General features: G+C 30.1%; 1 protein-coding gene and 1 long non-coding RNA gene across 2 annotated transcripts in view; both read right to left on the bottom strand.

The window, feature by feature from the left end:
* LOC129907288 (ribosome biogenesis protein WDR12 homolog) overlaps nt 1-27,294 on the bottom strand; it is a 249,072-nt gene that overhangs the window by 183,502 nt on the left and 38,276 nt on the right. The window lies entirely within an intron of this gene.
* On the bottom strand, nt 245-25,806 carry LOC129907289 (uncharacterized). The gene is made up of 2 exons (XR_008771000.1): nt 14,275-25,806; nt 245-4,802 (listed from the first exon to the last, which is right to left on the bottom strand). It is a non-coding gene; the product is annotated as an uncharacterized LOC129907289 (long non-coding RNA).

The raw sequence follows: 27,294 nt of genomic DNA, 5'->3' as shown, positions 1-27,294 counted from the left end.
TTTGGCATCCACGCTAAAAAGAGGGGAATAAACCACCCCCCCCTCCCCTCCAATACTATGGTCTTATCTCAACCAAATCAAACCGCTATGGCTTTCTGGCAAATTGCTGGTATATTAAATTGTATAAATAATAAAAAATGTTTAAACAAAACATAATTCATGTTTTTTTAAATTGATTCCACAAATTCACCATACCATGAAGCTTTAAATGCCGGTAGCGTTGCGACCTCTAAATCACTGTGCAAGTTTTTTGAAAAAAATTTTTGAGACAGGTGCGCGATTAACTGTTTCGCCCTATTTCGGACCCGAGAAATCGATTGGCGTCATTAGTTTTTCGATTTGTCGGTACGACTTCGAACAAAAATTTTTTTGAAAGTTTTTTTCAATTATTTTGAGAATTTTTCACTGTTTTAGTTTTTTGAAAAAAATTTTTGAGACAGGTGCGCGATTAACTGTTTCGCCCTATTTCGGACCCGAGAAATCGATTGGCGTCATTAGTTTTTCGATTTGTCGGTACGACTTCGAACAAAATTTTTTTTGAAAGTTTTTTCAATTATTTTGAGAATTTTTCACTGTTTTTAGTCATTTTTCAACCAAAAACAAATTTTATATTGCTAATTATTAGCCTCAAACGTTATTTGCCACCATTAGAAAGGCATTATAAACAATTTATTTGAAAGTTTAGTTTTTTTTTTTTTTTAATTGAAAAAAAAAATCGAAATTGTTTATCGTTTTTTCACTGTTTTTGTTCTCTTTTGCACAAATACATTGCATGTTTTCCATTAAAAATTAATTTAACTGTTAATTTAGTATTGTTTAAACTTCGACAGTCTATCGATAGCATCGATAACAAAAAAATATCGAGTATATCGATACTTCACAAAACTATCGATAGTTTCAATACTTTCAAATTATTTTACCACAAGGCTACCGATATTATCGATAGTTTTTTCTTAAAATGGAAACTATCGATATCTACCAAACACTATGTTAATTCGTTGTTTACATCCAATGTCAAACGAAAACTTAACTTGTAGTTCAAATTGTGTTTAATTTTTTTCGTTGCAATTGCCTTTGCGACAATTTTAGCTGTCGTACCATTATATTTAAACGCGTTTGAGAAATCTCAACATGATTACAAGTCTTTTCTAATTCACAAGGTTGATAAGCCGAAAGTGATGATTCTGGCTTTGATTGAAAGGAAGGTGGTATATATTCATCAGATGGACTTGGACACTTTGGAATCGGTATGTCATCTAAATGAGGTATTGGCATTTGAGCGCACGGAACACTTTTGTAAATAGTTTTGCAACGAGTTAATCTGGCGAATTTATTTACACATGCGTAGCAGTTACCTTCACTGTGATCTTTTGGATCTGGACTCCAAAACCCAGACTTGACCATTAGATAAGCTTATTATAACAATTTGAACAAATAATGCTTGGTGCCCATTCGACGTCTCTTATAACTTTTAAATTGAAATATTTTTCATACGTAGCAAAAAGTTTTAAAACCACTCGTACAATTTCTCATAAAAAAAAATAGCTTTGAAATTAATTCAACACAATTTGAACTACAAGTTAAGTTTTCGTTTGACATTGGATGTAAACAACAAATTAACATAGTGTTTGATAGATATCGATAGTTTCCATTATCGATAGTTTTAAGAAAAAAACTATCGATAATATCGGTAGCCTTGTGGTAAAATAATTTGGAAGTATTAAACTATCGATAGTTTTGTGAAGTATCGATGTTTTTTGTTATCGATGCTATCGATAGACTGTCGAAGTTTATTCAACACTAAATTAACAGTTAAATTAATTTATAATGGAAAACATGCAATGTATTTGTGCAAAGAGAACAAAAACAGCGAAAAAAAAACGATAAACAATGTAAAAAATTTCAATTTTTTTTTCAATAAAAAAAAAAAAAATCACTAAAATTTCAAATAAATTGTTCAAAATTGATTATAATGTCTTTCTACTGCACAGTGGGTCCCGCCATAGGTCAAAAATAAAAAAAGTAAATGTCAATTTTTTAAAATCTAATGATTAAACAACGTTCTACAATCTCCCATCGAACCAAAACCAAAAAAAATTTGACGGTTACCCTTTTTTTCATTTCTTAATAGCCATTCAAAGTCGGTATATAAAAAAGGGTACAGTTTTTTAATCGCTGCAGTTATAAGGTGTGAACTTGCGATAGTGATAGCGGGTGTTAAAAATTGTGAACAGTATTAAATTGTTATGGATATTAAACGAGAAGGTTAATACTTTCTAAAAACATAAATTATATTGTTAAATAACATTAAGGCTAATTGTAATGGGGCTCGTTAGCGAAGCAATTTTAACCATTTTTATTTAGCTCAATTTTCATTAAATTAGAGATTTAGTTGGTTTGCCTTCGAGTGCCCTCTACAATTTAAGTTCTCAAATGAAGAATACCGTCCTACCTTTCGAAATAAAAGCGCCGTTTTTTCCCCTTTTTTCCCCTTTTCGAGTAATACGAGTTTAAATGACGATACACGAAGAAAAAAAAAATTACAACGTAAAACTAAAAAAAATCCTTTTTGGCACTATTATTTTTATAAAAGACTGAACTAGAGGGTAAGGGTAAAGTGCTCGACTGACAGGCAGGTCCATTTCCGACATTAACCATTTTTTTTTTTATATTTTCAAAAAAATTTTTTTTTTTACCTTTTTTTATTTTTCTTGAAAATAACCAAAATTTTAAAAAACTGACTTGATGCATTTTTTTGCAATAATAAATCATATAAAATGATAATACAGGTGTTTCATTAAAAAAAAAATGGTTATTAAATTTTTGACCGCACTTTGTATGGGAGGTGACCCACTGTGTACTGGTAGCAAATACCGTTTGAGCAGAATTATTAGCAATATAAATATTGTTTTTGGTTGAAAAATGACTAAAAACAGTGGGAAACTCTCAAAATAATTGAAAAAACTTTCAAAAAAAATTTTGTTCGAAGTCGAGATGTACCAATTTATAAAAAGTATTGTTTATATGTAGTATTAAGAAAAGAAATACTTAAAAATAGTTGACTTTAATGTGTTTTTAAGTCATTTGAATATCAGTTTTTGAGTTATGGACATGTCCGGGAACGCTGTTTTTGGGTATATAAAATGGAAGTACCTGGTTGACCGAGCTTTGCTCGGTATCTTTAAATGTTATAACTTTCAGTGATAAAAGTCAAATGTGAGGCCTCAGTTATAGCTATAAGTAAAATCCATCATTGAAAATTGCACCATCAGGAATCTGAAATGTTTTACTGATGAGCGTTCATAGCAATCAGTAAATTTACTTCATTAAATTATAATGTTTATTTGACCATTCGCTCGCCAAACTATTTTTTTACTGATCATTGCATCAGTAATTTTTTTAATGATGGCACCGGAACAGTAAAAATGAAACGCCATCAGTAAAACAAAACGGATTTTTTTTTTGGCATTTGGAAAACAGTTGTTCAGTAAAATGAAACTTCATCAGTAAAATTTATAAATTGGATTTGTGAATAAAATTTAACACCAAATGCAATGCTTCTTTTTGAAAAAATTAGTAAAAATGAGCTTTCAACTTATTTCATCAATATTTTGTTCAAAATAAAAGTTTAAAGTATTCAAAATAGCTAAACAAAATTTTTAATGATGGATTTTACTGATAGCTATAACTGAGGCCTAAACAGCAATTTTTTGGAGTGGGTTTGAGTTTGCAATGACCAGTTTTTTCGCGGGTTACAAAACACCACATTCCCAGTAATCCAGTTTATTTACGTTTGAATATACAAGCGACGGTCAGCAATGGATAGAAGGGTTACTGTAACAGGAATTCTGCATTATCGAAAATGTCTACAGCAATGAGATCCCTTTTTGTTCAAATTTTAATTCATGGGTCAGAAAGTTTTTGATAGTGAACATAAAGTTAATCTTTTTTTCAAAATTAGCCTTGCCGGTAAAGCTTAGTATGAAGAAAAACTATTTTTATCCCTGTCTCTGTTTTATTCTGTATCAGTGGATGCTTTACTTCTTTCTTTTTTACTTGCGATACTATAGGGCAAGTTTAGGATTCGCAAAAAAAATCGAACTCGAGATAACAATTTTACATGACATTACGATGATGGAGAATGCCAAAAAAGTGGGTCCGGCAATTCTGTCTGTCTGTCTGTCTGTAGGAACCTCGAGCTACAGCCTTAACTACTGGAGCTATTTTCTTTAAACTTGGTACAGTTTGGGGTGATTCCCTAGAGGAAAAATTGAAATTCTTTTTTTTAGGACCAAAACTAACGGTACCTGTCATATAACGGAAATAGAAAAGTTAATTTTTTTCAAAAACGGCTCTAACGATTTTGATTAAAAATTTTGTGCGTAGTGAAACACATAAAAGCTTTCTTCGTAATAAAAAAAAAATATTTTTTGTACCTGCCATAGAACCGTTTTTTGATTTATGAATTTCTCGTAAACGACAAAATATATTTCGACCACAATTTTTATACAGAAACGTTTAAGCATAATTATTTAAAAAATCTAAAATTTTTTCAAAAAAACACCCTTTTTGTATTTTTAAAAAATATTTCAAAATTTTTTTTTGAAAAATCAATTTTTTGGAAACCGGTTAGTGGAAAATTTTGAAAATCCGTTTTTAAGTGTAAATCAAGGGGCACAGTAGTGCCCAGCCAAGTTCTCTAGCAACTTTGGCACTACACCCTTATTTACAGGAAACAACTCAGGCCATTTTCGACCCCCCTCTAACTTCCACACCAAAGATGCTAGAAATTTCAAACATTTCTTGAGCTGGTCAAAACCAAACTCCTCACAAAATTTCAGCTTCTTACGATGAGTAGTTTCTGAGATATAGGGCTTCAAAAATCGCAAAAACCATAACTGACTGACTGATTCACTCACTCACTCACTGACAGATCATCAAAATTATTTATTATTACTATTTTACACGGTAATAGTACTTGTGGTGTATACAAAGGGAAAAAAAATTTGAGATTTTCAATTCAGGGGGCGTGGCATCCGCCCATTTCTGCTGAATTGTCATTAAATATTATAGAGCACTTCTGATTACACAGGTCGACAAAAATAAAAATATTTTTTGTGCTTGGGTTTAATTTGCACTTTTTGGGTTTATTGTAAACCAAAACAAGAGATAATCACCCTTTCCCCTCCTAAGATTTGCTTTTATAGTGTTGGGAGCAAAAATACAATTTTCATACCCTGTGAGCACAGACAATTATATACAGATATCACATCCCATAGAAAAAAATTGTCATCAAAATTTTTTCCAGCCGACACGTTTCAGCCGACAAGGGCTTTTTAAATTGGAATCAAAAAGGAGAAGAGAATTTTTCAGCCGACAAAAAAGCTTTTTTTTTAATTAAAAAAGAGAACAATAAAAAGGATCTCTTACGACCATGACCTTACTCACTCTCCCGCGAAAATAAAAAAAGGAGTGGAAGTGGGTAGATAGACGTGATTTCAATTCGTCTTTGACTTTCTAAGCAATCAGCTGCTGTGAAATATTTCAAATAGGTATATATCGTCGGCTTAAAGCAAAATTGTTCTAAGTACATAGGATTCCTTAAGGACTAAGAACAATTTTGCTTTACGCCGACGATATGTACATAAACTGTTTGTAATTGAAAATATTTTATAAGAGAGTGTCGGCTGATTTTGAGATTTCATGGGCACTGGGCACCGATCAGATTGTTCAATTGTGTGTAGACATATAGACATACATATGAGGTGCAGAGTGTTGGTGAAATATGAACATGAGCATAGTGTGCGTATCTGCTTATACATTAAGCCGATGTCGTTGGGCGACATGACGTCTGCGTGCATAAGGCGGACGGCCCATAGACAAGATACTTGTGTGTTCGCTCCGGTGTGTATGCGTCGCTTAAATCTGTGAAAATTTTGGTAGATGGATAGGTAGGTAAGCAAGTTCTTAGATGAACTTTATTTTTTTGATGGAAGCAAGGAAAAAAAAGCAGGGTTGTAAAAAAATCTTTTTTAAAACAAATATTTACTGCAACTTGATATTGTTCCGCATTAAAAAAATACTATTGCACCATCTTTATTGACAAAAACAATATTTTCCCTTAAAAAAAATTGTACCTATTGCAATTAAAAAAAAAATTCTCCATAGAAAAAACAAATCAATGCAAAGTGTGGGGGTGTGGGCAATAAATAGTTCATTTTTAATATTCGTCGAACTTCTTACAATTTTAATTGCAATAATTATTTTTTTAATGAAAATATTTTTCTGTTGTACCTCATACAATTTTTTGTATTGATGCAATTTTTTTCAGTTGCAATAAACGTTTTTTTTTTTCAATTAAATTTTTTTTTTTTCAAAAAATATTCTTTTAAATTTAAATTCATTTTTTTACTTGCGGTTTACGATTTACGGAAAAGTTAAGAATTCGTAAAAAAAATCGAACTCGAGATAACAAAAAGCGATCTATCTCGATCTGTAGCGATTTTCCTACTTGAAAATTGGTAACTAAGAGTGATTCCGTAGAGGGAAAATTTGCTTTAGGACCTTTTAAACCTTTTATAGAAAAGGTCGCGTTTCTCAAAAATTTTTGAATTTTTTTGAAACTTTTTTTTTATTCATATTCAATTATACAGGGTGATTCAGGAATAATGTGCCAAAAAGCTAGAGCGTGTAGGTTAGGTCGAGACAAGAAAAAAATTGTATGGGAGGGGGGGGGGGGTGGTGTAACACAATAACGTGTTACACCTTTTTGAAAAGCCAAAACCCTAGTCTTTTACAAACATTTTTTAGAAAGCGATTTTATGGCACAGTTTTTGAAAATTAATTTTTAAAATAAAAATTTTGAAAAAAAAAAATTTCAAAGTAATTTTTTTCAAAATTTCATATAATTAAGTACTAATTTAGTTTTGTAAGCAAAAACAAAAAACCAAATTGAAAAATATTTTGTGATTTTCGAAAATTAACAAAAAACCAAAACTACTTTTTTCTAAAAAACCTCTTTATTTTTTGTTTTAACATGGCTGGACTTGTTGATAAATTAATTTATGAAACATTAACCATTCGTCAACTATTTTTTAAACATTAAGACTTAATTAAGGTTACAATAAAGTGATACCGTATTGGATTAATCCTGAATTGATCAACTTTTTTCATTGATAACACCTGAAAACTTACCTGAGAATTTTTCTTACTATGTCTGGGGTGCTCGCTGCCCATGGATTCTTTTCTTTTCAAAATTTTTATTATAAAAATTAATTTTTCAAAAACTGTGCATTAAAATGGCTTTGTTTAAAATATTTGTAAAAGACTAGGGTTTTGGCTTTACAAAAAGGTGTAACACGTTATTATTAGTATAACCTTTGATTTTTAATAATTTTTTTTCCAAAATAAGTCAATTTTTTTTTAAATTGCCCCTCCCCGCTAAACGAAGGGGAATAGACCCTCCCTCCCATACGATGTTTTTCTTGTCTCGACCTAACCTACACGCTCTAGCTTTTTGGCACATTACTCCTGAATCACCCTGTATAAATCACTCTTGTATGCATATAATATAAGAATATTGCGCGAAAAAAATACTGTTGATTAATGTACTTAGTAGCTGATGCAGAATCAATTAATGTTATGTAATAAATTATCATCTGAATTAAATTGATTAGTGAAGTAACTAAATCATTGTTTATGGTTTAGGTATCTAATAATAATTTTCATAATTTTATGGGTTTAAATTTCACTGTAATTGCTCACTACGTGACCGTTCTTCTATACCTACTAAATATTAAAAGAAATGAAAGATAAGTTCAAAATTCTGAGTTTGGGGACCAGTTTCTCAAATACACTGCTTTCAGTTTCCGTATACTTGATTTTGAAATTTGTCAATTTGTTAGAAAATTGCTTCTGCGGCTTTAATAATGTCTTCAAATAACTCAGGCAATCTTTTCATATCATTTAGGAATTTTTTTTTTTTTTGAAAAAAACCAACAAAACATAAATTGAAGTCTTAAGTAATTTAAATTTTTAAAGCAAAACGGAAGCAGTGCAATTTTTCAAGCAATTTTTCATAGAGATAAGAGTATTTTTAAATTACCGACGTTTGTAAGAAAAGATCATGAATATCGGATCTGTTTCCGCCCTTTACAACATTTTTTTAGCTACAGTTACTCCACTAAATAATTTTATTGTTAAATTAGTAGGTAATTTTCTTAACTCTACACAAACGAAACAACAACAAAATTAGAATGTGTAATTCCTTTCGTTTATCTACAAGACATGAAAAATAAAAGAACTAAATAAAGGAGGAATTTACAAGGTTTTTGTGACAGACACCAAGATATACTTTTCTATCGGTTTTTTGGGTGCTGAGCTCGAATCCGAAGTCAAAAAAATTTTATCACATCACGTTTTTGAGATAATCCCGTTAGAATATCGAAAATGCCGCTTTTTATCAGTTTTCAAGGTTATTTCTTAGCATTTGTTTATTTGTTATGAATAAATTTGTAACGGTTTCTAAAAGAACTAAATCTTGTCTTTCTAAATCCGTTAAATCCGTTAAATCTCTTAAATATCTCTTTTCTTCTTCGAGAAACGTTTGTAGTATTGTAATTTTTTTTTATGCAGCGGTGCCCCTTTTTCATTTTGCCACCCGGGCCCTTTTGCCCCAGTCCGACCCTGTACCTACTTGTTTCACCTACCTAATTAGATACTCATGATTTCATACCCCAGTTCAACAAGGCAAAAAAAAACCACAAACCAAATCAATGCGCAAACAAATAAAACTGTGCATGCATTCTTTTTTCCTTGATTTCCAAAAAATATCCCAAAACCAGATCTCATTTGTATATTCCTAACCCTAACCTATCCTATGAAAAAATATTAAAGAACAAAATTTCATTCATTGATCAGGTAGGTAGTACTAGGTACCTACCTACTTTCTTAAAATGCATTCACAATCCTTTTGCATACCTACACACAATTACTCAATCCCACCATCCAGAGGCGGCGCTAGACCAAAATGAGGCGTGTGCTAGAGTAAATTTTCGGGGCCCCTGAGAAAATCAATTTGGACTATTATTTTGAAAAAAAGTATCAAATCTTCCGTCCAAGTTCAAGTTCAAAATTCTAATAACAAACTTAAGACAAAACGTTTCATTTCAATGTAAGCCCTGTTCCTTTGGGAGGTGGCAAAGTACTACTAGTAGTTTACTAGCGATTTCCAAGACAGTAGATGATAGTACTAGATTAACCAAAACATCTACTATTAGAAGACTACCACTTCCAATGGAACAGGGCTGTAGATGAAAAACAAAATGCACGACTCGATCTCACGAACTTTTTCTAAAGTTTCAGATTGCTTTAATTTTTAAAACTTTTTATATAAATAAGATTTTTTGTTAAATGTTCTAAAACGTACATATCAAAAAAAAATAATTCGTTCTTCAAATCAAACAAAAAAACAACATCTAGAATGAACTTCAGCAATTTGATTTCTTTTATTAGGGCGCGTTTTTAGAAAAAATCAAAATTGTTAGAAATCGCTATAAACATTTTTCGGAAAAAAACTATCTTAAGTAAAATTGATATGAAATTTTGCAGAAATTTTTAATCTACATTCCAAATTTCAGAAAAATTAAATGCAAAATTTTCTAAAATTTGACAATTCAAATAAAAATCAAACTTTCTTCATCAAAATAAAAACTAACTCTTGATTTCTTTTTTGATTAAATTGTACTTTTCTAAAATTGGTACAATATAATATAGCTATTTATTTTAATGTAAAAATTCTTGTTTTCGTCAGTTTCTCGGTTTCTTTTTTAGAATATAAAAATATCAATTGAATTACCAATTGGAAAAGGTTAATAAATCCATCTCATCTTATTGTTAGCAAAACGCAAATAACTGCACAACTTCTTTATTTGATGGTTCTAAGAATGTGGTTAGGCTAGTCTCACGTTAGTCTTTAAATTTGAAAATTTATACTTTCAAACAACCTGTAATATAGCTGAGTGCCATTGCTTTATTAAAATAAAAAAATTAAAATTTATCAGTAGGAAGAAAAAAATAAGGCCGGGATTTGTTTCATTCTTTAAACTATTGTTTTTTTTTTAAATCACTTGTATATGTATATGATTTCTATGGAGTTTGGTAATAACAACATAAGTCCAAAATCGTCGTTTTGAGATAAATGCATTTTAAAGTTTGAGAAATGCCCCCAAATCCAATTTTATTTAATGCAAGTATATTGGGATGCAATTATTTTTTAAATTATAATATTTACACAAATAAAGTAAGAATAAATAATTTTTAAGCGTATTTATATGTTTTTTAGTGAGATATGTTGTTTTGACCAAACTATTTTTCGTTCAAGAATAAGATTATTTCGAGTTGTGTCCTTAGTGCCTATATTTTTTTTAAAGAATTTTAATTTTTCGAACGAAGGAACTTAGTTGTGCTGTTTTGACCAAACACTTATTTAAAAGTATAAACATTTTTGATTGGTCAAAACAGCACAAGTTGGAGTTATGCCATTATGATCAAATATAATTTTAGAAAAAAGAAGTTAAGTGTGGTTAGGGCCATTGAATATCTTTAGAACTAGTTTACTTAGAGTTATGCAGTTAAGACCAAACGAAAATAGATTTTCGAAAAAAATGGACTTATGCTCCATAGATTTCTATTAGAAAATCGTTTTTTTTTTCTTTCTTTTGTATAGAGACAAGATTTACATCAAAATGTAATTTTAGGAATATTGAGGACTTATTGCTTCTTTTAATTGGTCATTCAATTTTGCTTTTGAGTTGAAGAAGAAGAGACCGGAAAAAACCAAGGGGCTCCCCCTGCTAAATACAGGAAGATATATACAAAATTGGAATTGTTTTTGTTGATGTTTGCTTTTCTCTCTTAGATAGGTACTTATCAATCATTTAATTTTTTTTTACGAAATAACTGATAAATTATTCGCATGTTTGTTTGAGCAAAATTTTTGATTTAAAACGGGTTTTTAAAGTTTGGTGGATTGTAAATCCGTCCGTATTTTGAAACATCAATGAATCCGCAAAATGTGTTCGAATACGGAATTTCGAACAGCGAAAATTCGAAAATTCCACTGAAGAAAATGGTCCTTTTTAATCATTAAATTGGCGGCGGAATCAGAAATGTTCTTAAGTCCTAAGTAACAAAGTGTTCAAATTGCTAGAAAGTGTAATAAATCAGTTTATATAAATTGCGAGCGTAAGCGAGCAAAGAATTTTTTTAAGCGAAGTAAAGTTTACCCATTCTTAACCTTTACAAAAACTTATTTCATACAATTTTAAATACCTATACAAAATTGAAAAATAGAAAAGAGAAAAAAAAACTGTTTTATCACTGAGATTTTGTATTTTAAATTTAATTGGGAATTTTAAAAGCAAAATTTTATATAATCTGGGCAAACTAATTATCTGCTTCAGTTGAGAAAAAAAACAAACAATAATCTTAAATTGTTTAATTTATTTTTTCTTTCCTACTTTTGCAAAAAGTGGCCAATGTATGCTTCGACTCATCTCGATGGAATTATAGAAATCGAGTGGAAACAAGCCAATTTCAATTATTTGATTGTTTTGAATAAAGAGAAGAGACATGGTTTTTCGGATTTTATTATTTCGAAGACATTTTCATTTAGCGACCGCGGGGCCCCTCTAATAGCAGGGCCGTGTGCGGGGGCACACTCCGCACACCCCTTCCGCCGCCTCTGCCACCATCCAAGGAAACAAAAACAAAACTAAATTGCAAAAAAAAACAAACAAACAAAAACAAAAAACCAACCCAAATATGTATGTAGATACTAGTACATAGGTATTCCTTATTCTTTCTTTCTCTTCTAATAGATCTTTTGTGAGTAGGTAGGACGACTTGATACTCGAGCTACAAGGTCTACTTCTATGGACAGAAAAAAAAACACATATGTGCATTCTGTTTGCCTTTCCATTTTTTTAATTGACAAACAATATTGCAACACCACAGTACACCTCATATTTTTATTCCTCATCTCAACCTGAACCTAGCTTATGAAAAAAATATGAGAGAAAAAAATGCATTTATTGCTCAGGTTTTTATTTTTAAATACGTCCACAATCCATCTGCACACACACAATTATATTTTTCTTCCAAAAATCCCGTCTTAAAAAAGAAACAGTTAAAGCGCGATTTTGCAATGCAAAAACACAACAAGAATACAAGAACAAATTTCAGAGATACAGAAAAAAAAAACGATTCCAACTCAAGAGTCAAGACCGTTATGCCCATGATTTTTTTTTTCTTTTCTATCCATACAAAAAGATCTTCTCGCTCTGTCTGAGGCAGAGCGGTGAAAACACATGATACTAACTCTCAAAGACCACGTAAAAGAGAATCAGAGAATAAATAATCAAAATTCCAAAGAGAAATAAAAGCATTTTAAAATTTCTCAAATTTTTCATTGAAAAGAGCTTTTTTAAAAGCTCTTCAAAGTGGTGATTTTCAGTTTCATATGTCACTTTTTTCTATGAAGATGAGATATCTGTATATAATTATTTGTGCTGTGAGTCTAACTCGAGTTTTATGAGCTATAGTGCAAGAACCGTGCATTGTACAAAAAAACTGTTAAGGTATAAAATGTAGATAATTGAAAGGTCTAAATTTTTGCTAAAGCACTTTATTTGACTTAAATTATAGGAAAAAAGTTATGAAGAATACAAGGGTTTTTTGCTCTGAAAAACCCTGTTTTTTGAGTTCAAACTGTAATATTTTTAGATCTAACTTCAACTTTGGAAACTTTTATACTTTTTTAAAAACTGCAATACCGGGATAAGTTTTAAAAATAATAAACCGGAGTCACACAATACAAATTTTTTTCGTCTTGTTGCTCTGAAATAAAAGTAAGAAATTGAGTTTTTACGAAACTTGAAACTGTTAATTAATTTGCAGAAAAATGGTTTATGAAATAAAAAATATTTTTATTAATTAATTGTTTCTTATTATTAAGCAATGTTTTATTGAAAGAATTGTAAAAAACAAAAATCAATTATGGGCAGAGGAAGCAAAATACTGTTGCAAAGTAGGGAAATTTCACAAGAACTGCATATTAAAACCGTAAGGATTTAGGCTGAAAAAGCTACCAAATTCTGAGAGATATTAAGTTTCGTTTGATCCATTATTTTCTAGACACCCTGTATATGCAACAAAATAATAAAAATACTATGCAAACAAATTAATTTAATGTTTCAATAAATAAAGAATTTCAATATGAATTAGTTTGTCTACAGTTTGGATACAGTTATTTTTGTAGATTTAAATATCATCAGAGTGATTTACTTTACCCATAAATATTGAAAATAGAAGGTATCAAATAATGCCTCAAGCTCCCATTTGACAAAAATTCGAACAAAACGAAAATTTCGACACAATTTTTCTTTTTTCTTCTTTTTTTAATTTTTCTGAATATGAATATGAAAACAGCATTAAAATGAAGAAAAGAAAACAAAAAACAGCCAAATCGGTTAAGACGTTCTCGAGTTTTTGCCAAAATTACGTCCGACAATTTTTGTAAAAGACAGATTTTCTTGAATACTGGAAATTGCTCTGCTGACCTCAAAAGCAAATTAAAAATAAAAAGAAAAATATTTTCCAGATGAGTATCAATATATCTATCATAATTTCATAGTCACAACCCAAGCACAAATTTCGTGTTGACCTGTGTTATCTTAGATCCTTGAAATTTGGTAGAATGGTAGAGATGGTAGTTTGTACAAAGGAACAAATTTTATATTTGAGAATTTCAGCCAGGGCGTGGCAATCGCCCATTTCCGCTGAATTTTCATTAAATATTATAGAGCACTTTTGATTATCCTAGAATCTTGAAATTTGGTAGAATGGTAGAGATGGTAGTTTGTATAAAGGAAAAAATTTAAAATTTGAGAATTTTAGAAAGGGGGCGTAGCAACCGCCCATTTTCACTGAATTTTTATCAAATATAGAGATTTTCAATTCCACAGCCATACCTTGCAAAAAGTATTGAAATCACAACAAAAACATTACTGTTAAAAAAAGAGCCAAGTTCTCCTATGTTGAAATTATGTTGGCACAAAAAGTACTGAGATGTAAAAGTGTACCAAGTTCTTGAGTTCGGGTTCAAATTCGTATCAATAAAATTTTGATTGTTTACTTGGCAATTTTTGAAATAACTTTAAAAATCGGTAATTAAAAGAAAAATTGTCAAGAGAACAATCAAAATTTTATTGATACGAATTTGAACCCGAACTTTAGAACTTAGTACACTTTTACATCTCAGTACTTTTTGTGCCAGCATAATTTCAACATAGGAGAACTTGGCTCTTTTTTTAACAGTAATGTTTTTGTTGTGATTAATTATTTGTTCAAAATGGCAACTTTTTTTTTGAAAAATGTGAGAAAAACACAATTTGAACTACAAGTTTAGTTTTCGTTTGACATTGGATGTAAACAACTAATTAACATAGTGTTTGGTAGATATCGATAGTTTCCATTATCTATTGTATCGATATTTTCCACTATCGATTGTATCGATAGTTTTAAGAAAAACTATCGATAATATCGGTAGCCTTGTGGTAAAATAATTTGGAAGTATTGACTCTATCGATAGTTTTGTGAAGTATCGATATACTCGATATTTTTTTGTTATCGATGCTATCGATAGACTGTTGAAGTTTAACCAACACTAAATTGACAGTTAAATTAATTTTTAATGGAAAACATGCAATGTATTTGTGCAAAAGAGAACAAAAACAGCGAAAAAACGATATAATACAGTCAAATAAGGAGAAAAAATGGGTAAATCTCGGAATGAATGTTAGTAGAAATTTTTTTTGCTCAATATCTTCCTTTTGCCATTCTATAACATATCTCAAAAGTCTAGAAAAATCTCATGTCCGCTTGTCGCGATTTCAAGGTCAAATCGCGAAATGGAGATTTTCAAAATTAGCAAAAATAGGCTATGGTATTATATACACATATGATACATGATTTCAAGGTATTTTTTAATGCTGATTCCAAAAAACCTAAAATCAAGACAATCTGACGTCTCTGGAAAAAGTTATACCTGTTTTTCATCTGTCAACTCATATTATTATAACAGTTGCAAACTTACTGCCGAAAAACCCTTAAAAGTTATGGTAGATGAACCAAATTTTGCATGAAGATTTTAGAATCCATCATTATTAAAAATCAAAACAATCCATTACAAAAAATATATATACCTACGAAATAATGGTATTTTTTGATGGAGGGGCAAATTTTAGGATATGCACTAAAGAAGATTCTTGTTCATCTTAGGAATAAGTGCTAATAGGCTAATTTTTTCATTTTAATCTTTGTTTGGATATTCTTTAACTACCCTCAAAAATCTAAAAAAATCTCATGTCCGCAAGTCCTAATTTTCTTGGTTTGAAAATAAGGTGCAGATTTTAAAAAATTGAAAAACTACACTTTAGATATTTGTGTCAGATCAACATGAATAAGGTGCATTACTTTTCAGGGATGGTCAAGTTGACTTGTTTGTGAGTTTTGTTGGAATAAGTGTTAAAAAATACCTTTAAATCATGTCGCTTATGTTGGTATACATATAAAAATTTAAACTTTTCTTATTAATTTTTTAAAATCTGCACCTTATTTTCAAACCAAGAAAATTAGGACTTGCGGACATGAGATTTTTTTAGACTTTTGAGGGTAGTTAAAGAATATCCAAACAAAGATTAAAATGAAAAAATTAGCCTATTAGCACTTATTCCTAAGATGAACAAGAATCTTCTTTAGTGCATATCCTAAAATTTGCCCCTCCATTAAAAAATACCATTATTTCGTAGGTATATATATTTTTTGTAATGGATTGTTTTGATTTTTAATAATGATGAATTCTAAAATCTTCATGCAAAATTTGGTTCATCTACCATAACTTTTAAGGGTTTTTCGGCAGTAAGTTTGCAACTGTTTTAATAATATGAGTTGACAGATGAAAAACAGGTATAACTTTTTCCAGAGACGTCAGATTGTCTTGATTTTAGGTTTTTTGGAATCAGCATTAAAAAATACCTTGAAATCATGTATCATATGTGTATATAATACCATAGCCTGTTTTTGCTTATTTTGAAAATCTCCATTTCACGATTTGACCTTGAAATCGGGACAAGCGGACATGAGATTTTTCTAGACTTTTGAGATATGTTATAGAATGGCAAAAGGAAGATATTGACCAAAAAAAATTTCTACTAACATTCATTCCGAGGTTAAACCCTTATTTGCCTGGATTAATAAACAATGTAAAAAAATTCGATTTTTATTAAATTTTTTCAAAAAAAAATCACAAAACTTTCAAATAAATTGTTCAAAATTGTTTATGTCTTTCTACTGGTAGCAAATAACGTTTGAGCAGAAACAGTGGAAAATTCTCAAATCGATTTCTCGGGTCCGAAATAGGGCCAAACAGTTAATGGCGCACCTGTCTCAGACAGGTCAAAAAACTTGCACAGTGTAATTAGTGATACCAAATTAACAAATTACTTAAGAGTTTCAATACATGATCAAAAAAGTCATGAGCTTAAAAATGTTGTTCAGTTATTGTTAGAAAAAGAACAGTGCGTAAAACATGGAACCATCCCTCAAAATGTTATTGAAATCGTTGAATCTGTCTCCGCGAAAAAAAACTAATATATAAGACAAAATAATTCCAAAATGTTGTATTTGCCAAGAGGAAAAAACCCTCAAAATTTCATCGAAATCAATAAGCATAAAACTTATATGTGAGAAAAATAAACGTAGCTGTGGGCGGATGTTTCTAAAAGTAATTCCAAAATATTTTATTCGCCTAGAGGACCAAACCCTCAAAATTTCATCGAAATTTTTAAAGTTGTTACAAAAACAAAATTCTATGTTAACAAAGTGGGCGTGGCAGTGGGCGGATTTTTCCAAAAATACTTCCAAAACTTTTAACTCGCTTAGATAAAAAACCCTAAAAATTTCATCGAAATCTTTAGAGCCGTTCCCGAAAAAACTTATATGTTGAAAAAGTAGGCGTGGCAGTTTGCGGATTTTTCCAAAAATACTTACAAAACTTTTTACTCACAAACAGATGAACAAACCCTGAAAATTTCATCGAAATCGTTAGAGCCGTTTCCGAGATCCCAATTTTATATATACATATATATATTTATATATACATATATGTATAAACAATTTTAGCTCGTTTAAAGTTATAAGAAATAGAAAATTTAATTTTTTTCAAAAACGGCTCTAACGATTTTGATTAAAATTTTTGTGCGTAGTGAAACACATAAAAGCTTTCTTCGTAATAAAAAAAAATATTTTTTGTACCTGCCATAGAACCGTTTTTTTGATTTATGAATTTCTCGTAAACGACAAAATATATTTCGACCACAATTTTTATACAGAAACGTTTAAGCATAATTATTTAAAAAATCTAAAATTTTTTCAAAAAACACCCTTTTTGTATTTTTAAAAAATATTTCAAATAAAAAAGAAATTTAAACTTTTCTAACCGAAACAAATATATTCGTATATGCGTGCCTACTATTTTAATTGGTAAATGAGAAAAAAACTTTAAATAAATGTTATTTTGATTTGAAAAAATGCCTGGACATCAAATTTTCCACCTCCATGATTTTGACCCATAGTACCTATGTAAAAATATACATAAAATATCTTAAACAATAATTTATAAATTTTTAGTAAGAAGTTCAATGCCATCATCATCACTTTTAATATTAGATTAATCAGCTCTGGACAGTAGCTTTTCTTAAGCTCTTTTTTGAATCTAACGTGTCTTAAAGATGAAACAAGTGGATCTGATGATATAAATAGCATATTAAATAAATCTTCATTTTGTCGCCAAATTTATCAAAAATTATCACGCACAAGAACAACGGAACATCCTTCAAAAAATAATATCTGACCAATAAGAAAAGATAAAAAAACTTGTAAACGCAGTTACAATGGAGAATATTTCTTCTAAAAATTAAAACCTTAAAATCGTTGATAGCATTACTACAGTAGTCCCTCGATAATGTGAATTACCGATAATGCGAATTTCTCTAAAATGTGAATCGCCAAAAATTTTCATTGTCATCTCTGTAATGTGAATTTCGAAAATTTTTAGACTCTATAATGTGAATTTCCTTTGCAAAAGCTTGCATGTTTTTCTTGTTTGTGCACGCAATCATTGTATAGGTCTGAAAAGTGGATAACTGTTATTTGTCTTGACATTTCTTAAGATATTGAATGCAGCTGCAGGCTGGAGCTAAATATTTTTATTTTAGCTCAAAAATTGGTTGGTACACATACCCTATTCGGCTTAAAGCATGAACTCGAATGGATTATTAACGGTACCTGCCATAGAACCGTTTTTTTTTAAATCCGATATTCTCCGAAACGGCTTGTTCGATTTCAACGAAACTTTTTGTGAAGAAGCACTTATATAACTCAAATATAAGCCAAAAATTTCAAAAAAAAATAATTTTTGTTTTTTTAAAAAAATTTTGAACATTTTTTTTTGAAAAATAAAATTTTCGAAAACGGGACATTGTATTTTTTTGAAATTTTGTTTTTAGATGTGGACTAGTGATTTCTACAAAGTGCCATACCAATTTTAATTTAAACATTTTTTTTAAAGAAAACCTGTTTTCGGCCGATGATTTCTAAACACCCTGTGAACCAATTTTCTTGAAATTCATTGGTGTAACAGCCCTGGAAATTTCCTTCAAATTAAAAAATAATTGTACCGCTACCTCAATTCAAAAGTTATGATTTTTGCAACGAGATAAGTCATTTTGTACAACCGTGCGGCGTGTGAAAAAAAAATGACAATGACAGTTCTAATGCTGAAAAGAAGCGAAAATCGATTCCGAATTTTAAGGCAGAATCAAAACGAGAATCACGCACACATATTCACACTTAAGACGTCAAAGTAATGAAATGTTATTGTTTATTGTTCATTTCTGAAAATAAAGATTTTTTAAGAAGCCAAACTTTAAATTATATTAAAATAAAGTGAAGAAAACAAAAATAAAACATAACTTTTTACGAAATAAGCAAAAACAAAAAAAAAAAAACTTTCATCAGACATTCGCATTTTGCATTTCACAAATACAAAGAAACCCAAACTTCAGAATCAAAAAGAAGTATCCATGTTTGTTCGTTTGGCATTCCGGATCGGACAGTCCCGGACTGTTCTAAGAATTACCAAACGAAAACGCTATAAAATAGCTTTAGCGAAACAAGATGAGATAAAGAACATAATTAAAAATGTTAAAAGCCTTAGTGAAAAAGAGACAAACATATTGGACAAGAAAAGAAAAACATGCAGATGTTGCAATAAAAATTGTGCCGTCCGTTATTGTGAAGCCAAATGAGAATGTTCAACAAAACAGTGAAAAGACAAAAGAAATTATAAAAGAAAACATTGACCCAGCTGATCTCGAATTGAACATCAGTGGAATGTCAAAAAGTGGAAATGGTTCGATTGTGATACACATAGCCGTATTTAGGGGGGGGTTTGGGGGTTTAACCCCCCCCCCCCGAAATTTTTTTTTTCAGAAAATCAAAAGATATAATATAAAAAAATATCTACAAGTCTAATATTTGCAGTACTAAATGGTTTGTTTTTGTATTTTAGTAATTTAATTACCTATCTGAAAATCTCCCTAAAAGTCAATACCAATTTCGTATCGTTAAAGAAGCTGTCGATGAAGTTTTTATAAGGAAAAACAACAATTTTGTGGTCCATTACAACGTTTGGTAAGGGATTTTAAAAAAACTAGTTTTTACCTCTTTGATCATTTCCTAAAGCACTACGGAAACACCTTAAAATGTTTTTTTAAGAACCCTTTAAATAACACAAGTATTTATCTACAAGGTTTTTGGTGTCGAGGCTAAACTATACTTTTTCAAAGGGTTGCTGAACTCGAACCCGAAGATAAAAATATTCGATCACATCTCGTTTTTGAAATATTACCGTTAAATCTATTTAAGTCTCTCCGACATCTTATCCTTTTATTTCAGAGAGTACCTATGTAAAATGTTTCGTTATATTTTAAGCTTTCTATTTATCAAATTGTTTCAAATTAGAAAATTAGCTCATGCCAAACAACTTGGATTATTTAAAATTTTTAATTTTAAGTATTCCCGATTTAATTTGGAACTAAATTGATATAATAGAATATTTCAATTTTTTGCTACAAAATTTTAGTGGGAGAAAAATCTCATTTTTCAATGTTTTTATATATAAAATTGTGCGAAATAATTTTTTGTATAAAGCCTAATAATGGTTCAAATTTATTTCTTCAAAAAATTTTTCTTGCTCGTTAACGCTCGCAATTTATATTAAACAACTTATCACTCCTTGTACCAATTTAAACTAGAGATGCCGCCGAATATTCGGCCATTTTATATTCGGTACATTCTTAAATTCTTCTACGGTAAGCAGATCTATTTTAAACTTTTAACTATGAATCTCTCTCCTAAAAAATACTTAAAAAGGATATTGGCAAGTTTTTCGCTCTGACACAGTTCTAATGACCATTTGCTTTAGCGGAATTAAGAATCGACTGCAGTTACATTTAAGGGGTGTTTTTTCTACAACTCAGTAGCTACTCATTTTTTTATTTTATTCGAAAAACAATAAAGGCTTGGCCACACCGAAGGATACATGCGGTAGCGGTACGGGTAATTGTATGAAAAAAATTCCACATCTGAACGTTGATATGTCAGTTTGAAATTTATTTCATACAATTACCCGTATCGCTCCCGCATGTACCCTCCGGTGTGACCAAGCCTTAAAAACAAATACTTACTTGTGTAATTTTTATTATTGTTTTGCGAATAAAATCAAAAATGAGTAGCAACTGAGTTATAGAAAAAACACGCCTATAGTTGATAAAAGTTTTGTGAATCTTAAAAAAAAAATTTGTTCGGTCTGAGGTAACCCCCCCCCCCCCCCGAAATGAAATCCTAGCTACGGCTATGGTGATACAATGTTGAAATGAAGAAACTACTAAAAAGATTGAGTCAAATTGAAAGAAAAATTGGGAGGCAATTATAATGTCAATATTCCACCCTTAATTGCACCAAAAATTGTTATTGGAATTGATAAGGAAATTAATGAAGATAATTTAATAGAAGTGTTGAAAAAGCAAAATAAAATTGAAGGTTCAATGAACATCCTTGAGTGTTACCAAAGATATCAACTAAGTATGCAATATAATGCAATACTTGAAGTAGATAGTAAATTATTTAAGGATATTTTGGGTGTAGAAAAACCGTGCTTAAATGTTGGATGGAATAAATGTTCAGTTTACGATAAAATAAATGTGAGAAGATGTTACAAGTCCTGTGCAAGAGTATGTCCCAAAAACGTATGTTGTCCAAAGTGAAATGAAGAACACAAATTAGAAGAATGTAAAAGTGAAGTTTTAAAATGCAAAAATTGTGTGCTCGCAATAGAAAATCTACGTTTGGATGTTAATCCTAATCATGATGCCCGTCCAGTTTATTTAAAAATAATTAATCAAGAACGTTCTAAATTTGCATACTAGCAATCAAAGTTATACTTTAACTGCGTGCTTTTAAATAGACAAGGACTCACAAATAACTTTACTGAAATTAAACATTTAATAATAATTGAAAAGAACTATGATTTAATTGTTTTAACTGAAACTCATTTAGGACAATGGATATTAGAAAGTGAAGTAAATATTAGAAACTATAATATAATATATAATTATATAATATATAATTATATTATATAATATATAATTATATAATATAATTATAATATAATTGGTGTAACAGCCCTGGAAATTTCCTTCAAATTAAAAAATAATTGTACCGCTACCTCAATTCAAAAGTTATGATTTTTGCAACGAGATAAGTCATTTTGGACAACCGTGCGGCGTGTGAAAAAAAAAAATGACAATGACAGTTCTAATGCTGAAAAGAAGCGAAAATCGATTCCGAATTTTAAGGCAGAATCAAAACGAGAATCACGCACACATATTCACATATTCACTCTTAAGACGTCAAAGTAATGAAATGTTATTGTTTATTGTTCATTTCTGAAAATAAAGATTTTTTAAGAAGCCAAACTTTAAATTATATCTTATAACTTTAAACGAGCTAAAATTGTTTATATATATGTATATAAATATATATAAAATTGGGATCTCAGAAACGGTTCTAACGATTTCGATGAAATTTTCAGTGTTTGTTCATCTAAGCGAGTAAAAAGTTTTGGAAGTATTTTTGGAAAAATCCGCCCACTGCCACGCCCGCTTTTTTAACATATAAGTTTTTTCGGGAACGGCTCTAACGATTTCGATGAAATTTTCAGGGTTTGTTTATATAAGCGAGTAAAAAGTTTTGAAAAATCCGCCCACTGCCACGTCCACTTTTTTAACATATAAGTTTTTTCGGAAACGGCTCTAATGATTTCGATGAAATTTTCAGGGTTTGTTCATCCAAGAAAGTAAAAAGTTTTGGAAGTTTTTTTTTGGAAAAATCTGCCCACTGCCAAGCCCACTTTTTTAACATTTAAGTTTTTTTTTTTCGGAAACGTCTCTAACGATTTCGATGACATTTTAAGGGCTTGTTTATCTAAGGGAGTTAAAAGTTTTGTAAGTATTTTTGGAAAAATCCGCCCACTGCCATGCCCACTTTTTTACCATAGATTTTTTTTTTTTTGAAATTTTGAAGTCCTCTAGACATTTTGGAAGTATTTTCTCTTATATTAGTTTTGTTTTCGCAGAGAGAGATTCAACGACTTCAATAAAATTTTGAGGGATGGTTCCATGTTTTACGCATTGTTCTTTTTCTTTTTGTTATAATAACTAAACAAAATTTTTTAGATCATGACTTTTTTGATCATGTATTGATCATTTATTCAGTTGGTTGTTTTTTGTTCTGAAAAACCCTGTTTTGTTGAATTCAAATTGTAATATTTTGTGATCTAACTGCAACTTAGGAAACTTTTATACTTTTTTGAAAACTACAATAACAGGGCAACTTTTTAAAATAATAAACCATTTTCACAGCGTAAAATTTTGTTTGTGGTGTTGGTCGCAAATAAAAGTTAGAAATAGATTTTTTATAAAACTTGAAACTGTTAGTTAATTTGCAGCGAAATATGGCGTATGGAATAAAAAATATTTTGATTAATTAATTGTTCCTAATTATTGGCAATGTTTTCGTAAAAGAATTAAAAAGAAAAAACAAATATCAATAATGGGCGCAGGAAGCAAAATACTGTTGTCAAGTAGGGATTTTTCGAAATTTCACAAGAATTGCATTAAATTGAAACCCGTAAGGATTTGGGAGGAACAAGGTTCCAAATTCTGAGAGCCCTTAAGTTCCCCAATCAGCATATTTCGTTTGATCCATTACTTTTGGGACACCCTATATAAGTAAAAAAAAGAAAGGAGTAAAGCATCCACTGATACTAGTTCATACTAGCTAGTTCACCCAAAAACATACTAAGTTTTCTAAACTCAGGATTTCTACGTGAACTCTAAAAAGAGGACATCACAATAGGCCCATCAGAGGCCGCAGTGATAAGGCAAATTATTCCCACCTCTCACCCTAATCTTAGTCTTAATCCACTGATACAGAATAGAACAGAGACAGGCTATACAAAAAAAAAAGATTAACTTTATATTCACCATCCAAAACTTTCTGACCCGTAAATTAAAATTTGAACAAAAAGGGATCTCATTGCTGTAAGCATTTTCGATAATGCAGATTCCTGTAACCCTTCTATTCATTGCTGGTCGTATATTCAAACTTAAATAAACTTGATTATAAAGTGGGAATGTGGTGTTTTGTAACCCGCGAAAAAACTGGTCATTGCAAACTCAAACCCACTCCAAAAAATTGCTGTTTACATTTGATTTTTTTTTTCACTCAAAGCTATAACATTTTAGGATACCGAGCAAAGCTCGGTCACCCAGGTACTTAAAATAAAGTGAAGAAAACAAAAATAAAACATAAATTTTTACGAAATAAGCAAAAACAAAAAAAAAAAACTTTCATCAGACATTCGCATTTTGCATTTCACAAATACAAAGAAACCCAAACTTCAGAATCAAAAAGAAGTATCCATGTTTGTTCGTTTGGCATTCCGGATCGGACAGTCCCGGACTGTTCTAAGAATTACCAAACGAAAACGCTATAAAATAGCTTTAGCGAAACAAGATGAGATAAAGAACATAATTAAAAATGTTAAAAGCCTTAGTGAAAAAGAGACAAACATATTGGACAAGAAAAGAAAAACATGCAGATGTTGCAATAAAAATTGTGCCGTCCGTTATTGTGAAGCCAAATGAGAATGTTGAACAAAACAGTGAAAAGACAAAAGAAATTATAAAAGAAAACATTGACCCAGCTGATCTCGAATTCGATTGTGATACACATAGCCGTATTTAGGGGGGGGTTTGGGGGTTTAACCCCCCCCCCCCCGAAATTTTTTTTTTCAGAAAATCAAAAGATATAATATAAAAAAATATCTACAAGTCTAATATTTGCAGTACTAAATGGTTTGTTTTTGTATTTTAGTAATTTAATTACCTATCTGAAAATCTCCCTCTTTGATCATTTCCTAAAGCACTACGGAAACACCTTAAAATGTTTTTTTAAGAACCCTTTAAATAACACAAGTATTTATCTACAAGGTTTTTGGTGTCGAGGCTAAACTATACTTTTTCAAAGGGTTGCTGAACTCGAACCCGAAGATAAAAATATTCGATCACATCTCGTTTTTGAAATATTACCGTTAAATCTATTTAAGTCTTTCCGACATCTTATCCTTTTATTTCAGAGAGTACCTATGTAAAATTTTTCGTTATATTTTAAGCTTTCTATTTATCAAATTGTTTCAAATTAGAAAATTAGCTCATGCCAAACAACTTGGATTATTTAAAATTTTTAATTTTAAGTATTCCCGATTTAATTTGGAACTAAATTGATATAATAGAATATTTCAATTTTTTGCTACAAAATTTTAGTGGGAGAAAAATCTCATTTTTCAATGTTTTTATTTATAAAATTGTGCGAAATAATTTTTTGTATAAAGCCTAATAATGGTTCAAATTTATTTCTTCAAAAAAATTTTCTTGCTCGTTAACGCTCGCAATTTATATTAAACAACTTATCACTCCTTGTACCAATTTAAACTAGAGATGCCGCCGAATATTCGGCCATTTTATATTCGGTACATTCTTAAATTCTTCTACGGTAAGCAGATCTATTTTAAACTTTTAACTATGAATTTCTCTCCTAAAAAATACTTAAAAAGGATATTGGCAAGTTTTTCGCTCTGACACAGTTCTAATGACCATTTGCTTTAGCGGAATTAAGAATCGACTGCAGTTACATTTAAGGGGTGTTTTTTCTACAACTCAGTAGCTACTCATTTTTTTATTTTATTCGAAAAACAATAAAGGCTTGGCCACACCGAAGGATACATGCGGTAGCGGTACGGGTAATTGTATGAAAAAAATTCCACATCTGAACGTTGATATGTCAGTTTGAAATTTATTTCATACAATTACCCGTATCGCTCCCGCATGTACCCTCCGGTGTGACCAAGCCTTAAAAACAAATACTTACTTGTGTAATTTTTATTATTGTTTTGCGAATAAAATCAAAAATGAGTAGCAACTGAGTTATAGAAAAAACACGCCTATAGTTGATAAAAGTTTTGTGAATCTTAAAAAAAAAATTTGTTCGGTCTGAGGTAACCCCCCCCCCCCCCCCCCGAAATGAAATCCTAGCTACGGCTATGGTGATACAATGTTGAAATGAAGAAACTACTAAAAAGATTGAGTCAAATTGAAAGAAAAATTGGGAGGCAATTATAATGTCAATATTCCACCCTTAATTGCACCAAAAATTGTTATTGGAATTGATAAGGAAATTAATGAAGATAATTTAATAGAAGTGTTGAAAAAGCAAAATAAAATTGAAGGTTCAATGAACATCCTTGAGTGTTACCAAAGATATCAACTAAGTATGCAATATAATGCAATACTTGAAGTAGATAGTAAATTATTTAAGGATATTTTGGGTGTAGAAAAACCGTGCTTAAATGTTGGATGGAATAAATGTTCAGTTTACGATAAAATAAATGTGAGAAGATGTTACAAGTCCTGTGCAAGAGTATGTCCCAAAAACGTATGTTGTCCAAAGTGAAATGAAGAACACAAATTAGAAGAATGTAAAAGTGAAGTTTTAAAATGCAAAAATTGTGTGCTCGCAATAGAAAATCTACGTTTGGATGTTAATCCTAATCATGATGCCCGTCCAGTTTATTTAAAAATAATTAATCAAGAACGTTCTAAATTTGCATACTAGCAATCAAAGTTATACTTTAACTGCGTGCTTTTAAATAGACAAGGACTCACAAATAACTTTACTGAAATTAAACATTTAATAATAATTGAAAAGAACTATGATTTAATTGTTTTAACTGAAACTCATTTAGGACAATGGATATTAGAAAGTGAAGTAAATATTAGAAACTATAATATAATATATAATTATATAATATATAATTATATTATATAATATATAATTATATAATATAATTATAATATAATTGGTGTAACAGCCCTGGAAATTTCCTTCAAATTAAAAAATAATTGTACCGCTACCTCAATTCAAAAGTTATGATTTTTGCAACGAGATAAGTCATTTTGGACAACCGTGCGGCGTGTGAAAAAAAAAATGACAATGACAGTTCTAATGCTGAAAAGAAGCGAAAATCGATTCCGAATTTTAAGGCAGAATCAAAACGAGAATCACGCACACATATTCACATATTCACTCTTAAGACGTCAAAGTAATGAAATGTTATTGTTTATTGTTCATTTCTGAAAATAAAGATTTTTTAAGAAGCCAAACTTTAAATTATATCTTATAACTTTAAACGAGCTAAAATTGTTTATATATATGTATATAAATATATATAAAATTGGGATCTCAGAAACGGTTCTAACGATTTCGATGAAATTTTCAGTGTTTGTTCATCTAAGCGAGTAAAAAGTTTTGGAAGTATTTTTGGAAAAATCCGCCCACTGCCACGCCCGCTTTTTTAACATATAAGTTTTTTCGGGAACGGCTCTAACGATTTCGATGAAATTTTCAGGGTTTGTTTATATAAGCGAGTAAAAAGTTTTGAAAAATCCGCCCACTGCCACGTCCACTTTTTTAACATATAAGTTTTTTCGGAAA

This window comes from Episyrphus balteatus, chromosome 1 (assembly GCF_945859705.1).
Source record: "Episyrphus balteatus chromosome 1, idEpiBalt1.1, whole genome shotgun sequence".
Taxonomy (NCBI): Eukaryota; Metazoa; Arthropoda; class Insecta; order Diptera; family Syrphidae; genus Episyrphus; species Episyrphus balteatus.
This window is presented reverse-complemented; position numbering and strand designations above follow the sequence as displayed.